The sequence below is a fragment of the Ambystoma mexicanum genome, chromosome 9, assembly GCF_040938575.1.
Source record: "Ambystoma mexicanum isolate Mex_15411 chromosome 9, UKY_AmexF1_1, whole genome shotgun sequence".
Lineage (NCBI taxonomy): Eukaryota > Metazoa > Chordata > Amphibia > Caudata > Ambystomatidae > Ambystoma > Ambystoma mexicanum.
This window is the reverse complement of record NC_090931.1, coordinates 609,941,809-609,959,426: the sequence shown is the minus strand read 5'-3', so window position 1 is coordinate 609,959,426 and position 17,618 is coordinate 609,941,809. Positions and strand designations below refer to the sequence as shown.

At 50.3% G+C, this 17,618-nt stretch overlaps 1 protein-coding gene across 1 annotated transcript in view; it reads left to right on the top strand.

The window, feature by feature from the left end:
* Positions 1-17,618, top strand: part of BLMH (bleomycin hydrolase) — a 648,489-nt gene that overhangs the window by 92,553 nt on the left and 538,318 nt on the right. The gene's annotated exons all lie outside the window — the stretch shown is intronic.

The window sequence follows — 17,618 nt, the reverse complement described above, 5'->3', positions numbered from 1 at the left end:
AGAGGTTATAGCACTGAGTTGCAACTCTTGCCATTCCATGATTTTCTGAATCATTTCCAATTTTGTACCTTGAGCAGGTAAACCTCTCAGTACACCTTGTTCTCAATGTTTCTGATCTAGAAGCATTTAAGGTTATAAAGGTACTTGTTTCCATTATATCAGAAAGGTCTATGGCCTTTACAGTTATCACTACAAAGTCACTATATGTCTTGGGTAGGAATAACTCGAAATGCCTTCCCTAGTCTGTAACACTGTATACCTTCAGTCTTATCCCACCGCTGCCACCAGTTTAAGACAGGTTTCTGAACTCTGACCTCGTGGGCAGAGGTTCAGAAGGTCTGTCTAGTTTCTTGGAACAGGGTAACCTTATGGACAAGCCAGACCAATCAAGCTAGCTTGGCGGCAGTCAAGACTAGGTCTCAGGAGGGGTGAATGAAAGACCTCAATGAGCACACAGAGAAAAGGACACTTCAAGTGTAGATATATTAAAAATACATTTATTTCAAGGCCTTTAAGTTTCAACACACAAATCAAATTACAGTAATACTTTTAAGCCAACAGAGGCCTATCTAAATACATATATACAAGACCAATGGGGTCTAAAGGGTTAATGCACAAAATGGGTCCACAACCTAAAAGGGGAAGGAAACAGGCAGTGCAAATAGTCTTTAGTCCCTTCTGCATCCAACACAACCCTAACTGAGAGGCAGTCCAATCCCTAAGAAGAGTGGAGCCTAATGTTCAAATGTACTTGTAATGCTGGCGCACGCGATAATGCAGATGGGAAAAGCGTGGTCTCTTCAAGGGGCTGTAGAAGCTCAGGAAGGTGGGTGAGGTGATAAAGAATAGGTTACCACTATTTGAGGAGGGCAGAGGGCTGAGGGCAGAGTCGATTCCAAGAGTTGGAAATAGTTTGCTAGTTCGCACTAGCAGTGGAAAGGAGAGGGGCCCTCCGGGGCCACTCATGCGCAAAGATGGATGGAGGCGCTAGGGGCCACCAGTTAGGGTTGCGATTACTCACCGACCCCCGCGCACTCCGGACTAAACTTCAGCAGTCGAGTCCACTTCGGTTGCAGGTTCAAGTGCGGAAATTTGGTGGCTCTGCGGCTTTCAGCGACAAAGATAAAGCAATGATTCCCAAACGGGACAGTGGCAATTACTCCGCTCCTGGTGGATGGATCAGGCCAGTTTCACTGCAGCCGGGTTCAGGGGCAAGAGGGGCACAAATGCAGCGCACCTGCAAAGGTCGTCACCACGGCTGGGCAACACGGTAACCGTGTATACTCTGGTTCGGTCGCACACACTTTACTCCAGACCTGGGAACGCCAAGTGTACGAAATTCGCTGTGAGAGTGGCGTGAACACAGAGTTAGCGATGTACCAAATTTCGAGGGCCTTCTTGAAACGGCGGCGGTATCTGGGCAAAGAGTCTGTTTAAGCTGGTCAGCCCACTGGATGGCCCAGGGACACTTCAGAGAAGGCTTACTTGCAGGGTTTGAGGAAGGTGCGAGAATAGTTGGTCCCACTATTCCAATGGGTCGAAGTGTCTTCGCAGACCACCTAGGACGACCAGAGGCAGAGGGGTTCCACGGGACGATAGCGGACTCAGGGTGCCAAGCCTTCCAGTGGGTCACCAGCAGTTCCTCGACACGGCTTCTTATTTTCAGGATACTTGGATCCTATCCTTAGTTCAGTGAGAACTCCAGAGATTGACAGTGTGGTTGTTTGGAGCCTTCTCTTATCCAGAATCTCCTTTGTGCCAAAACGAAGAGGACCCAATGGGAGATCTGCTCACAAACGGGCACACCATAAGTGGACCAATCACGGACCATGGTGGTCCCAGGCATTTACAGCAATCCAGACTCTCTCTGGCACCCAGGATATGTATTGGAACCAGACGTTCCAGCCCACATCCTGGAGGCACACACACAAGGGATGCAGAAGCCCGCGAAAGCTTGGTGCTTTGCTTGAGAATGCATGCCCAAATGAGGACTGACCTGGGTTGGCTCGACCTGGGGGCGTGAAGGGGCAAGATGGCCAAAGGACAGGACAATTTGGACCCTGTCCAAGGCACATCTGCACTTCTCCTTGAAAAAATCCTTTGAGAGGATCTAGGGCCTTTGGAAATGACTAACGGACCCAAGTGCACTGTACTGGCAGGTACATTGTACAATTGTTGCAGAAAAGTTGCAACATTAGAAAGGACTGAGGGAAACAGTCTCCCAGTACTGATTTGTCTTAAGGGCATGTCAGTTTCCCCATAAGAAGTGAGCGAAAAGGCCAGAGGAGTGCAGCACAAGGCTGGGCTCCTCTGCTGGTAAAGTCAGACTATGGCGTTTAACATCAGCAAAAAGTTGGAGGGTACACAACTGGAGGAATAATTACGCATGAAATGGAAATCTTTTCTAACACGTGCACAGATAAATCAGTCAGCACAATAAACCCTTTGAATTTAAACTGAATTAGGTAAATGTACTTGGCTTAAAAGGTGCAGATTATACTGAACAATTTTTATTTTCTTCTAAACTGTGACTTCTTTCCTGAAGGAATCCCGTCTTGATTTCTTCTTTCTTTACCAAGATGATTTTTTCTTCAATACCTAGGCCTAAAACTCAGGAGCAAACTAAAACATGACCTACAAACAAATCTCAAAAGAAAGGCAGTGAAAGGCACTTTAGAATGCTTAAATCAGTCCATTGTTTTTCTTCACCCAATCACAACTCCTGTTCCTTCCCTCCATCTTGGCTTGGGTTCCCACCAGCATTCTGAAGACAAAGGATGGGACCCAAACCATTCCAATGAACCTTTACTGGAAATAACATATAGTAAAACATGAAAATAAAATGTCTATTTACCCAGGGACCTGACACGCTCTCACTATTTCAAATCTTAACAGTCAGTGGATTGTCATAGGTCTCCATTTGAAAACCTTTTGCAGCTCAGTCTTAAATTGCTTTAAATTATACAAGCAAGGACTTTCCTCTTAAATGGAAGGGAGAGACCAGGCAGCATCACCTGACTGATGGGGGAGAACAATGACTACCTTTGCCTCTGGGACCGGGAACGCTTCTCGCCAGCAGAAAAAGTGCAAACTGCAGTAGCAAAATAAAATGCCTCTTATTTGGATCCCTACTTTCCTGCAGCAGATAAGGGAATCACCAGATCAAATATTCTAACTCTGGCCACCCGCATTTGAGGGCCTTCCTGACTGCAGTGCCTAACCCCCTTAGGGAATTCTACTAAATTATTTGACAATTCCTTCACCCCCAAAATCGATCGGTTCTGTATACGGGTCTGCCCTGTTTGGAAGAAATTACGTTTTGTTGGATTACTTTAAACTATGGCTGCATGACTTGGATTTCTGCCTTGGGCTCCTGAATACCCTTCTGTAATTCTGAATAAACTCAAATCAACGAGGACAAGGAAAAAGCCTCGTACTCAAGAGCAGCCTGGGCCGGGCATGTACTTGTGCTTTTCAAATTGTCAAATTCCCATATAGACCACTATGGGAGCTGCCATGCACCACTAGTCCCCAACCTCCTGGTATGAACAGCCTCTCTGACTACAGCTGCCCACAGCAGGATTGGTTAAAATTAAACTTTGGATACCATCTTTACTCCTACGTCAAGCCCCTTTCCTCCATACTGTATCGGCGTCCCTCACTAGGGACGGGAGACGGAACATTTTTCACCAGAAAAAATCTTCCCCTTTTAAATTAAGAGGCGCGCGCCCCTGCGGGCATGTGCTCCCCTGACTCTACCCACCGGTGCCACTTTTCTGCGTCAACGGGAACTGACCTCTCTACCCAGCGCTCCTGGGTTCGGCTTCTGCCTAGTAATTCCACACGCTCCTTGCCGGAGAAGTATCTTTGTCTTTTTGTCTTTATTCAGATACCTCTGTCCTCTGGTGCCACGCGCCTCCCCGGCGCATGTTGACGTCATTGGCTTCAGCAGTTGTCCAGCATGCGAGGGGCTCTTCCCTGTGTCCGACCCCCACACTCTTCCTCCGCCTGGGCCAGGCCCAGCGTGGCAAGCGTCACGACACAGGCAAGTGGCATGCAGCCCAACAAAATGGCTGCTGCGCCGGACAAAATGGCTGCTCGTCCGACACCATCCCCCTTCGGGGAATAGGTAGGAGAACGAGTTTCTAGGTGGGACTGGTCTTCACCAGGCACGTGTCCTACAGCGTATCCTTCAGCGTCACATGGCCCTGCAAGCAGCGAGGTAAAGCGTGCCCAGGCCTCAGCAAACTCGGGGCCCTGCGACCGCACCACCAAGCGCCCCACCGGCCTGTGAGGACACGTTTTTTTTAAAGTTCCTCACGCTTATGAGGTCCCCACAGATGGGTGTCGTCCTCAAGGATGTGATCCGGGACATGCTCCCTCCAGTTCTGTCATTAGTACCCACGGCTGTTCTGCCCGTGGCCACAGTGCCTCAGGCCCCTGTGCAGCCCCTGCTGCCTATGCCTGTTCCAACGATACCAGCCCCTCCACCTCTTGCAGTCCCGGCACTTCATATCAGCCTCCACAATAGCCTCCAGCTCCGGTCAGTACACCTCCGCCCTCGACGCCCAGTACTCTTCCAGCTGCACCGCACCAACACGTCTTCCTCTGCCAAGGCATTTCATGAACGGCTTGCAGGTCTGGCCAAATACCTGGGGCTCCCACAACCGAGGTTGAACAACCAAAGGCAGGGGTTCTGGCGAAGGTCCTCACTTTACACCCTGCGGCTAGAACAGGGATTCCAATGCAGAAGGATGTTGTGGCTCTGGCCAGAAAAGTATGACTTAAACCCCTTTCGCCGGAGCCTACCAACAGGCACCTCGACGCCAAGTACAGGCAAATGGAGGGGAATCCACTTTTGTTGTCGGCACACCCTCAGCCACACTCCTCGGTGATTCCCGCGGCCTCACTCTACTCCAAGCCACAATTCACCTCGGCTACCTCAGCAAGGAGAAGGTGGTCTTGGAAGCGTATGGAAAAAAGGTCTATTCCAACGCCTCGCTGTGCCTTTGTCAATCCAATGCGGATGCTATGCTCGCTGCTGTCAACCAAAGGATTTGGCAGGAAATAGCTGACTTCCTTCCGGAGCTTCCGGTACAGAGTCAGGTGCACTTCAAGGTGGAGCTGACGGAAGCAACAATTATCGCACAGGACATAATGGAGTCCACTGTGGCCCACATAGACACCCCTGGCCGTGCCATCTGCATCGCTACGGACATGAGAAGATCAGCCTGGCTACGGGCTACCAAGTTGAACCCGACTGCCACGAGCGCATATTGGACCTTCCTTAGAGGGTGGCAACCTTTTTCTTTCCACCACCGATTAGGAACTTGACGAGAAGAAAAATAGTTTCCAGACTGCAAATTACTTATCTATCCTCCTGAAGTCCACTCCCAAGACCTACATCCAGGCGCACTAGCGTTCCGACAAGGGTCGGGCCTTCGGCGGTTTCCGAGGCTTCCAGGAACGAAGGTCCAGGCAGCTGAATCGGTCTCCAAATCCGCACTGCTGCACCGATTCCTCCCTCTCCGCTCCACACAGATTGGAACAGCAACTCTGTTGGTGGAAATTTGATTGCTCGTAGTGAGTCAGCCAGTGGAAGAAGTCCCAACCTCCCAGCCGGGTATGGGTTTCTATTCACAGATTTTTGCCATACAGAAGAACCACCAGGCCTGCCTGAGAGTTGTTGGACCTTTCCACCTTCAAACTTTCCCTCCCTCTTCAAAAGTTTAAGATGGTTATCCCAACGCTTATTGCAGACATATTGTGCATGGGAGACTGGATGTGCCCCCTGGATCTGAAGAATGTGTACCTACACGTCCCTATATGGCAGCCCCATCAGTCTTTTCTGAGGTTCAGGATCATTGGCTTTCATTTCCAAAACAAGGTTCTACCCTTTGGGCTCAATTCAGCCCCCAGGGTTTTTACCAGAATTGTGAACGCAGTGGCAGCCCTTCTCTGGGGCCTGGGTCACCACGTCTACCCATACCTAGAAGACTGGCTCGTCGGGGCAAGATCTCCGGAGGCAGTCCAACACACCGCCTCAGCACTCCTGAATACGATACACAATCAGATTTTCCATCAATCTCAAGAAGTCTCAGCTGTTGCCTACACAGAATCTAACGTTTTTAGGCCTCATCTGGGATACAAGCTTTTCCCTCGGAGCACAAGATCACAGCCATCAAGAGAGCCCTGGGCATTTTCTCAGTAGGGCAGTGACCTGGGCATCATGGCAGCATGTCTCCTAGCAGTGCCACATACGCGACTCCAGATGAGGCGCTTGCAGCTGGACTTCGCAGCCTTCTGGAGTCAGGAGAGGGGTTCCCAGGCGGAGCTGGTCAGCATCACACTTCAGCTCCACCAGGACCTAGCCTGGTGGAGCACGGACTATAACTTGCATATAGGCAGGCCCTTCCGGCAACCAGCACTGCAGGTTACCATCACCATGGACCCATCCCTAGAGGGCTGTGGAGCCACCCTTGATGGCCACAGTGTCCACTGGGTCTGGTCAGGCCAGGAGCAGGAAGCTCACACCAACTGGCTAGAGTTGATGGCCATCTGGTTCCCACTCAAAGCCTTCCTCCCGATGGTCAGTGGCAAGTCGATACTAATTCAAACGGACGGCTCCACCAGCATGTATTACATCAATAAGCAGGGTGGCACCAGGTGTCTCCCCTCTGCGCTTTACCAGTCAGCATTTGGGAGTGGGCTCTGGTAAACAACATTCACTTGGCAGCAATCCAGCTCCCGGTGGAGTCCAACCTGGAGGCGGACAGGCTCAGCAGACTGGGTGCAGACAATTACAAATGGCAGTTGAAGGGACAGGTCCTTCAGGGGATCTTCAACAGAGAGGTTCATCCTCAGGTGAATCTTTTTGCCACCTGGTCCAACCGGAAGTGCCCTCAGTTCGAGTCCTGGCAGGGACAGGGCTGGGGCTCTCTGGGTGATGCGTTTCAGATACAGTGGAACAACATGTATGCATATGCCTTCCTTCCCTCTCCCCTGGTACACAGGGTAATCTGCAAGATAAGGGACTCCCGGCACCTGCACATCATTCTGATAGCTCCTTAGTGACCGGCGTGGCCATGGTTCTTGGAACTGCTCAGCCTGCCGGATCAGCCCCCGATGCACCTTTTGCTGGGCCCATCACACCTACACTCACAGCAGGGGGGCGCAGTCATCCATCCTGCCCCCCAGAGGTTAGCCCTTGCAGCAGGGTTCCTGAGCAGGTCGCATTAAAGCATCTGTGTCTGACAGACTAACCTAGACATCATACAGGGCGCAAGGAGCAACGGTACTAGGAGCAAGTGGAATAGGTTTTGTCACTGGGCAGAATCAAAGGAGGTTGATCCTCTGACTTGCACGATGTGCTCTCCTCAGCGACGTTGCACACTTGGAGGTGCAAGTAGACACATGCCACGTCTATCTGGCGGCCATCAGAGCCTATAGGAACTCTGAGGAGGAGGTATTTTATTCCTCCAACCTGATAGTTAAGACATCTGGTGGGCCTCAGCAGACTATACCTACCTATCAAGAAGCCACACCCAGTGTGGGACCTCAATATAGTTTTGGGCCCTTGGCGCATAAACCATTTGAGCCAATGGCATCCGCGGACATCAGGCTAGTCACCATCAAGAGAGCCCTATTGGTGGGTTTTGGGTCTGCCCACAGGGTCAGTGAAATCCAGGCACTGGTGACTTCAGAGCCCTATACTACCTTTCATAAGGACAAGGTCGTGCTTGGAACTCATCCAGCATTCTTACCTAAGGTAGTCTCTCGTTTCACCTGAATGAGGAGATGGTGCTTCCTACTTTCTTCGCAGACCCTAAGTACGAGCCCCAGAGGGTACTCCACTGTCTAGATGTCGGGGGTGCTCTAAAATTCTACCTGGACAGAACCAAGAGCTTCTGCAAATCAGAGGTTCTCTATCACCTTCGGTGCGTCAATGCCAGGCTATCAAGCTTCCAAAGCCTCGATAGCAAGATGGATGGTTTCAGCAATCAAGGAAGCTTATAGGGGGCAGTACAAACCACTCACTGCAAATATGCATGCCCACGCTATCGGAGCCAAGGCTGTGGCTTTCCAGAGGCACGTTCCGTGGTAGGTCATCTGCAAGGCAGCTACATTCTGCAAACACTACTGCTTGGATGCCAGCTCCAGGTCAGACGCAGCATTTGGTCAGGTGGTATTAAGGATCTTGTTTTCTTAGGAGGGGGGCGCCTCTCCACCCTGGGGCTACATTCAGTTGTAATCGTCCATAGGGTATGGAGGAAAGGGGACGGGATGTAGGAGTAATTAGAAGTTACTCACCGTAGTGACTAACATACTCCTAGTCCATACTCCCCTTTCCTCCATACGTCCCACCATCCTCCCCCTAAATAAAACTAGTGTCATTAGTCAATGGTAATATTGTTGACGCGTCCAAGGAGAATGAGGAGTGGCGTCGGTGTGCGGAGTCAGGGGAGTGCATGCTCCCAGGGCCGCGCGCCTCTAAATTTAAAGGGGAAGAAGATTTTTTTTTTCTGGTGAAAAGGACTGTCTCCCGTCCCTAGCGAGGAACGCCCATACAGTATGGAGGAAAGGGGATTATGGACTAGGAGTACGTTGGACACTACAGTGATTTACTTATAATTTCTATGATTTGACGGCTAGAGAGAAGTGAGCTAAAATTACTTTATTTTAGCAGTCTGTTTGTTTCGTAGCATGTCCAATCCAAACACCTTTTCATGTTTTTACTATATATTTCTAAAGAGCTCTCCCAAACCCTTCTTTAAAACCTGCCAAGTACTGGCTCCTTTGAGTACTGTAGTGAACGGCAGTTCTCATAGTTTGGAGTCTTCTTGGTCGTGTTTTTTTTTTTTCCACTTCCTGTCCGGTCTGTATGCTAAATAATATTCTGCTACTTCTTTTCTGGGAACCTAGGGAGCCCTCTGAAGAGGAAGCTAAAGCTAAATACCTTTTACTTATACTAAACAAAATGCTTAATAACAATCCTTTGAGCCAAGGACTGCTACTACACCTTACTACAATGTTTTTTGTATGTTTCCTAGTTGTCTGAGTGCATTTCATTTTCCACGATTTGTGCTATGTTTGTGCTATGGCAGCACTGATCTCTTGAACTCAAGGTTTCTTCTGGTTCTTATCCGGACCTTGCAGTGTCCGGGATAAGCAAACCCTTAAGTGCAGATCACTGGTTGCCTGTTTACACTTCAGAATCATAACTCTGAGGTGCTTGTCCTCTCTGATCACTGCCGACCAGAGGGCTTGGTCAGTTGAGTCTGATGTAAAACACTTCCTTGCGCAGTCTAGGACTGCAGGTACGACACAAGGCACTTTGCATGCTTTGTGGGTGACTGTTTCTTCACTTGACCAGGAAAGGAAGACCACAGGAGCTGTGTTAGCAATGAGCGGGCTCCCACAGGTAACACTAGTTTTTCTAGAGTAGTGTTGCCTCCGCAGAGTACATCTGGTGCCTCAGTAAATGTTAGCCACGGCCTGCAAGGGAAGGAAGGGATTGGTGGCAGCTTCTCTCGTGCAGAAAACACATGAGGAGAAACTGCTCCGGGGCTTCATCAAACTGCACTGTTTAGCGCTGTAACTACAAAGAAAGGGGCCAGAGGGCCTAAAATGCAGGAGATGAGCCTAGAAGCTATTCACTTTGTGGGAATTCCAGTTGAAAGGCACCATTTGAACTGCTTGCCCCCATCTTGGAGTGCATTAGACCTCTGCAAATTCAGTTGAGAAAAGTAATCTTGGATCTTGCACAATGTTGGGATGGAGATGAGCCTAGCCCACCCCCCTAGGGGCTTCCAAATATGGCAAGCACCATACAAAGTGATGACATACGAGGGGGAAGAAATCCGCCTTATCAGGCACTGAATAGCAGCCCTGCAGCGCATAGAAGTAGAAGTGCAGCGCTAGAAATGCCCAGGAACCTCACTCAATTTTGTATTGGGTCCAGAAAAGCTCACGCTGCTCACGTCCCTGGTTCACAAGCCCAATTTCGAATGGATTGTGTCCTCCCACGTATTCCTCATCTTAGATAAAGTCGGCAGCTTGCTGCTTCTTTCGGAATTTTTTTTGCCAGATGGCGCTGTGATCGAGGCCGCGTAGCTTGGACCCTCGAAGGCCGCTGTCGACGTCATCTGTCGTATAAAGGGCTCGAGCCGCGCCCGTTGGTTCAGTTCCGTTTTTCTGAGCTTCTGCTTCGTGTATCGAAACGGCACGTTTTTCTCATCGAGAAATGTCTTCTTCCTCAACCCCGACAACACCCAAGACTGGTTTTAAAGTGTCTCAAATGCGGAAGAAAGATGTCCATTACGGATCCTCACCGCAACTGTCTTTGGTACCTTAGTCCTGATCACTGAGTCGTCGAGTGTGGGTCGTGTCAGGCGATGTCAAACAAGGATCTTGAGGAACGCCAAGGTAAGCTAGCGGTGGGGGAAGAGTCTTTCAAGTCTGCAAAAAGGCTAAATCTCGTCATAAGTCGAGGCGATCGAGGTCGAAAAGTCGCTCGAGGAAGTCCTCTTCATCAAAAAAGCAACGTCATAGATCTTCGTCCTCTTCTTCCTCGCCCGACAGAAGGTTCATTTCTTGTCCTTCGAAACATGATTCTCCCAAAGGAATGGGAGCCCTTTAGGGCTTCAATGCAAAACATTTTTGACAAGGTGGCCCCGACCCCCTCAAAAGTTGCATGAAGAGCATCCCCCTGTCCACTCTAAAGGTGACGGAGGGAAATCCAAAAACGTCTCACGCTAAATCCGGCAAAAAGTCAAGGGCGTCCTCGGACGATGATTCTCCAGCGCCTCATGAGACTATACAGAAACCTTCGGTGCATAAATCGAGGTTGCCTGAGGACAAAATGGCGTCCTCATCGTCGAAGTCAGCTATCGACTCGACGCGTCCTTCGACGCCACCAAAGCCAAAAATGGCATCGATACCTTTTGGCATTGAAGCCCTCCTCGATAACCTCAGGGATTCCTTTGAGTGTCGAAGCCGGTGTCGATTCCGTCAACTCTTTTGTCTGGGAAATCTTTCATACCGGTTCCCAAGACGACAACTATGGCTAAGGCTAGGTCTGTTCCACCTTTACCAGAACATTTTTTCCACCCTCATCAGAATATTTTAAATCTGTCTATTTTTGAGGAACAAACCTCTGATGAGGAAATTACATCAGCTGGTTTTCGATTTGGGACAAGAGAAGTCACTGAGGAACTAGTAGATCCTAATTAAAAAATGTCAGACCTTTGACTGCCTACAATCGGCCAGTGGCCTAGATAACTTACCTGAGGTAGATTTTGAAAGGCCTGACAACAAACAGACCATGCTGAACCGGGGTATAGGAACCTCATGGGACGATTGATAGATTTTATGGGGTGGAAGTCAGTATCCCCAAGATATGACCGGGACGACTTAACAGATATTATTGATGAAGGGCCTCAGAAAGACCCAGTCCTTGCCTTCCACAAAGCTCTTCAAAAGAGAGTTATGACAAATTAGGAGACACCTGAATCTTTACCAGCTGTAAATAGGAAATTTGTAGGAAAGTATAGACCTGCTCCCTCGGATCCAGAATATTTATCTAAGCACCCTTCGCCTGAAATCTTGGTGATTCAAGCTGCGACTGCGAACAGACAGTCTGCTTATCCCTCTATGCCCCCTGGGCGAGGAAGGCTTTTACTTCGGGGAGCATGGCCCTTAAATCTACTAATGTGACTTGTACATTAGCTAGGTTCACTTACACCCTTTGGAGCTGTTTATATGCAGCGGCTGATCACATCTCGGAGGATGACGAGCGGGATGGTTTCCTGGTGATAGTAAAGGATGGGAAGGAGGCTATGGAGGAGTGCCTCATGTCAGGACTGGATACTGCAGAGAGTATAAGCAGACCCATGGCATCTAGCGCAGTCTTGCGTAGATTTCCATGGCTAAGAAAATCTGGTTTTGCATCTGATGTACAATCCAGATTACTCAATATGCCCTTTGACGGCTTGAGGTTGTTCGCGCTGCTATAAGGCAACCTCAACAGCACTCTTATGTAGGGTCATCTTCCTGGAAGAGTCGCCCTTTTCGCTTCCATTCCTCTTTTGGAAAAGGGAGAGGGCAGACCTGTCAGAGGGGACCACACAGAAAACCCTTTTGTGGTGGAAAAGGGAGAGGTGCTAGATCAGCCACAGCAGCGGCTACTACCTCCTCAGCCACTCTGCAGCCGCTGCAAAGCCACTTTGAGGCCTTAACCCACAAGACCCGGGTGGGAGGCAGAATCACTCGGTATCTGGACGAATGGCGGGGCATTATGTTATTGTTATGTTATGTTATTTTGCACTTATATAGCGCCTTATATACCATTGGTATGGTCTGAAGGCGCTGGTAGGTTGAACGCCCTTGGGAACCGAAGTTCTAGTCTGTAGAGGGAGGAGAGAGGGTCCAATAGGTGCGAGTGCGCATCTGGTATGTGTGCAGCTGGTGCGAAATTTCCTGTGGAAGCTGCTTCATAGCGGTAGGTGTGGTGGCTGAGAGGTCAGGAGTATGTGTTCGAATCTGGCAGGAATTATCCAGACCGAGAGTGGCAGCGTAAGGCCTGAGGAGAACGCCTGGCTGGGGTTGCGAGACCAGCAGTGATTACATAGAGTGATGTGGAGTGAGCGGCGTCAGATGTTCATATGAGAACAGTTATACCGAATGGTGTCATAGTATCTCTGTGTTCTAGTTGGGTGGTGGTGTAAGGAGAGAGTAAGCGTGGGGTGTGATATGAGGTATGATCTTTTAAAGGATCCATGCATTCTAGGTATAATATGGACTTCATGCAGTTAAGCGATTCGTCCGTTCTGCACATTCGTCGGCCCTCCACCCGTCCTCTCGCTACACACGTCCTCTCGCTACACATGTCGTTTCGCCACACACGTCCTCACGCCACACACGTCCTCTCGCCACAACATGTCCTCTCGCCACAACACGTCCTTTTGCCACCACATGTCCTTTTGCCGCCCACGTCCTCTCGCCACCCACGTCCTCTCGCCACCCACGTCCTCTCGCCACCCACGTCCTCTCGCCACCCACGTCCTCTTGTCACAACGCGTCCTCTCGCCACAACACGTCTTCTCTCCACACACGTCTTCTCTCCACACACGTCTTCTCTCCACACACGTCTTCTCTCCACACACGTCTTCTCTCCACACACGTCTTCTCTCCACACACGTCTTCTCTCCACACACGTCTTCTCTCCACACACGTCTTCTCTCCACACACGTCTTCTCTCCACACACGTCTTCTCTCCACACACGTCTTCTCTCCACACATGTCTTCACTCACTACACCCGGCCGCCCTCCACACTAGGCCGCCCTCCACACTAGGCCGCCCTCCACACTAGGCCGCCCTCCACACTAGGCCGCCCTCCACACCCGGCCGCCCTCCACACTCATGGGCCCTCCACACTCATGGGCCCTCCACACTCATGGGCCCTCAACACTCATGGGCCCTCGGCACTCATGGGCCCTCGGCACTCATGGGCCCTCGGCACTCATGGGCCCTCGGCACTCATGGGCCCTCGGCACTCATGGGCCCTCGGCACTCATGGGCCCTCGGCACTCATGGGCCCTCGGCACTCATGGGCCCTCGGCACTCATGGGCCCTCGGCACTCATGGGCCCTCGGCACTCATGGGCCCTCGGCACTCATGGGCCCTCGGCACTCATGGGCCCTCGGCACTCATGGGCCCTCGGCACTCATGGGCCCTCGGCACTCATGGGCCCTCGGCACTCGTCCGCCCTCGGCACTCATGGGCCCTCGGCACTCATGGGCCCTCGGCACTCGTCCGCCCTCGGCACTCGTCCGCCCTCGGCACTCAGCACTCGTCCGCCCTCGGCACTCAGCACTCGTCCGCCCTCGGCACTCAGCACTCGTCCGCCCTCGGCACTCAGCACTCGTCCGCCCTCGGCACTCATCCGCCCTCGACACTCTTCCCCTCAATAGGTCGGTGTGATGGTGCTAGTTTGGAAGCCCGTTGGTTTTAGGAGAAGAGCCAGGTTTTCAGTAGTTTGCGGAAGGACGTTAAGTCCTCAGTTAGGCGGATGTGGGGTGGGAGCGAGTTCCACAGGGTTGGAGCTTGGGCTGAGAATGATGTTCTGCCTATCCTGATTGAGTTTGTCTTAGGAATAGTTAGGAGGCCGGCTGAGCTTGATCTTAGGGTGCGAGAGGGATGATATGGTATTAGTTTTTCTTGAAGATATTGAGGTCCAGTTTTATGCAGTGCTCGATGGGTGAGGCATAAGGTTTTGAAAGCCACCCTACGGGCTACTGGAAGCCAGTGCAGTGTCTTGAGGGCTGGGGATACGTGGTCTCTTGGACCTAGCTCAAGCAGCAGTTTGGCTGCCGCGTTTTGTGCTCTTTGGAGTTTATTCAGCTGGTAGGCATGGATTCCGAGGTATAGGGGGTTTCCGTAGTCCAGTCTGGATATATTATGTCAGATGCCTGGGCACTAGAGATAGTGACCCATGGTTACTGTCTTCCTTTTCATCAAAGGCCTCAAGATCATCCACCAGGAGCCATCTCTGTCAAAATTCCAGACCCGCTCCTTGTGCAGGAGATTTTAACCCTGCTAGAGAAAGGTGCAATAGAACATGTACCTGTAGCGGAGAGGAACAAGGGTTGGTACTCCCCTTATTTTTTCATTCCCAAAAAGGACGGAGGATTGAGACCCATCTTGGACTTGAGAGAAATTTGAACAAATTCCTCAGGAAGGACAAGTTAAAGATGGTGACCCTTTCTCAGATCCTTCAGGCTCTTCAGCCTCAGGACTGGCTGATTTCATTGGACCTTCAGGATGCTTACTTTCATGTGCCAATCCATCTCAAACACAGAGTACCTAAGGTTCGCAATTGGCGGATATCGCTATCGGTTTCGAGTTCTGTCATTTGGGCTGACCTCCGCCCCGAGGGTCTTCACCAAACTAATGACGGTAGGGGCAGCAAGTCTCAGGAGGGAGGTTATTCACATCTACCCTTATCTGGACGATTGGCTAATCCGGGCGGGTTCACCCGAATTGGCCCAGGGACATCTGGCCATGACCTGTCACTTCCTACAAAAATTGGGCTTCTCCCTCAATTACAAGAAGTCACAAATGATTCTGAGTCAAAGACTCCAATTCATCGGAGCGGTCCTGGACACCACCGCAGGGAAAGCCTCGCCTCCCGAGGAAAGAGCTCACCACATACTGCAGATGGTAAGAAAATTTCAGAATGCCCAACATCTAGCGGCGTTCGACTTCCTAAGGTTGTTAGGCCTCATGGCATCCTGCATTTTTCTGATGCCAGAGGCGCAACTGAGGATGAGATCCCTTCAATGGGCCCTCAGGAATCAATGGTCCCAGTTTTCAGGCGAGATGTCAGATCTTCTACAAGTCCCGTCCAAGGTGCCTCAAGATCTCCTGTGGTGGGCTCACAAGGAAAATATCCTCAGAGGGGAACCTTTTTGGCAACCATGGCCGGAGATAACTGTAGTGACGAACGCCTCACTCGCAGGGTGAGGAGCCCACACCAACAATCTGACTATCAGCGGTCGTTGGTCTCCATCGGAGTCCAAACTACTCATCAACCTTTTGGAGCTGAGGGCAATCAGACTAGCGCTGAAGGCCTTTCTGCCCTCTGTACAGGGAAAGAATGTCCTGATAATGAGACAACACAGTGGCCATGTACTACCTCAACAAACGAGGAGGCGTAGGATCACTTCCACTGGGCAGAGAGGCAATGCAGCTCTGGTTCTGGGCAATGCAAGAAGGAATCTGTTGGCAGTTCACCTAGCCGGAGAGCTGAACACGGCGGCGGACGCTCTGAGCATGCAGAGCAGTCTCCCACGAGTGGGAGCTAGCTCAGGCAGTCCTTCAAGAGATCTTCGCCCTTTGGGGAACCCCTCAAGTGGATCTGTTCGCGACCAGGGCCAACCGGAAGTGCGATCTCTATTGCTCAAGGGAATTTCCCCTGAGAGGAGCTCTAGGGGACGCGTTCGTAGTGGACTGGGTATATCCACTCCTTTACGCATTTCCTCCAGTCCCCGTGATCATGTAATCAGGAGGTTGAGAAAGTTCAGCAGAGCCATGATCCTAATTGTCCCGGACTGGGCCCGGAGGACGTGGTACCCGGACCTTCTGGACATGTCCAGCTGCCCTCGAATACGTCTTCCACAAAGAGAGTATCTTCTCTCACAAGTGGAAGGTTGTGTTCTCCATCCAGAGGTCAAGACACTCAACCTTCACGCCTGGCTTCTGAGAGGTTGAGATATAAGGATTGTGACCTCCCGAATGACGTTATGGAGATTTTGCTTTCGGCCCGAAGGCCAGCAACAAAATCCTTATACCGGTGTCGTTGGATGAAATTCAGTAACTGGTGCAGGGATAAGAATGTGGAATCCTGTTCAATGTTCCACTCCCATGGTGCTTTCCTTTTTATTAGATTTAGCCAACTCGGGGCTCCAAGTTGGAACTATTAAAGGATATTTGGCAGCACTACCTATCTTCAAGCGCTCCTCAGAAGAAATGTCATATTTCAAAATGCCTTTAGTTATCCAATTTCTTAAAGGGTTAACAAATACGTTCCCTCCTACACCATTCCAAGTTCCCATTTGAGATTTAAATTTAGTCTGTTTCTTATGTGTGCCCCTTATGAGCCTTTACATGCTTGTCCTCTAAGGCTCCTAACTTTAAAAACGGTTCTACTAGTGGGTCTAACTTTAGCCCGCAGGGTGAGTGAGTTGCAGGTGCTCTCTTGCAAGCCTCTTCGCATGGTTTTCCACAAGGATAAAGTTGTTTTAAAGGTCAAGCCTTTTTTCCTACCTAAAATAGTTTCGGATTTCCATCTGGCACAGAAAATCACTTTACCATCCTTTTATCCTTCTCCGCACGCTAGTAAAGAGGAGGAAAGATTCCACAGACTAGACCCTAAAAGGGCTCTCAGTTTCTACATCTCTAGACTCGAAAGATTTAGACAAACAGATCAGTTGTTTGTCGGTTATACTGGACACAAATTGGGCCTTGGTGTGTCCAAGCAAACTATATCCAGATGGATTATCCTAGCAATATCTGAATGTTACAATTTGGCTGGGAAGGAGCCTCCAGGTGGTTTAATCGCTCATACAACCAGGGGCATAGCACCTTCCACAGCTTTTCAGCGGGGTGTCCCAGTGCAAGACATTTGTGCTGCGGCCACTTGGTCATCAATGCACACTTTTACAAAACATTGTTTAGACACCACTTCTTACCAAGGAGGCCTTTTTTCAAAAGCTGTCCTTCATTCTGTGCATAATTGAAGAACTATGGTACTCCCTCCTCCTCTAAATTACAACTGTTATGGGAGTCTATCTAAGATGAGGAATACGTGGGAGGACACAATCCATTCGAAAAACAAGTTACTTGCCAACTGTAACGTTCTTTCGACTGGATGTTCCTCCCCCGTATTCCTCATCGACCCTCCGTAAGTTCTTACACTTGTTGCACTTGTACTTCCTTAAGACATCTGCCAAAACAAAATACAACTGATGCGACCATTAACATCGAAAAAACAGAACTGAACCAACTGGTGTGGCTCGAGCCCTTTATACGACGTATGACGTCGACGCTCAACGGCGGC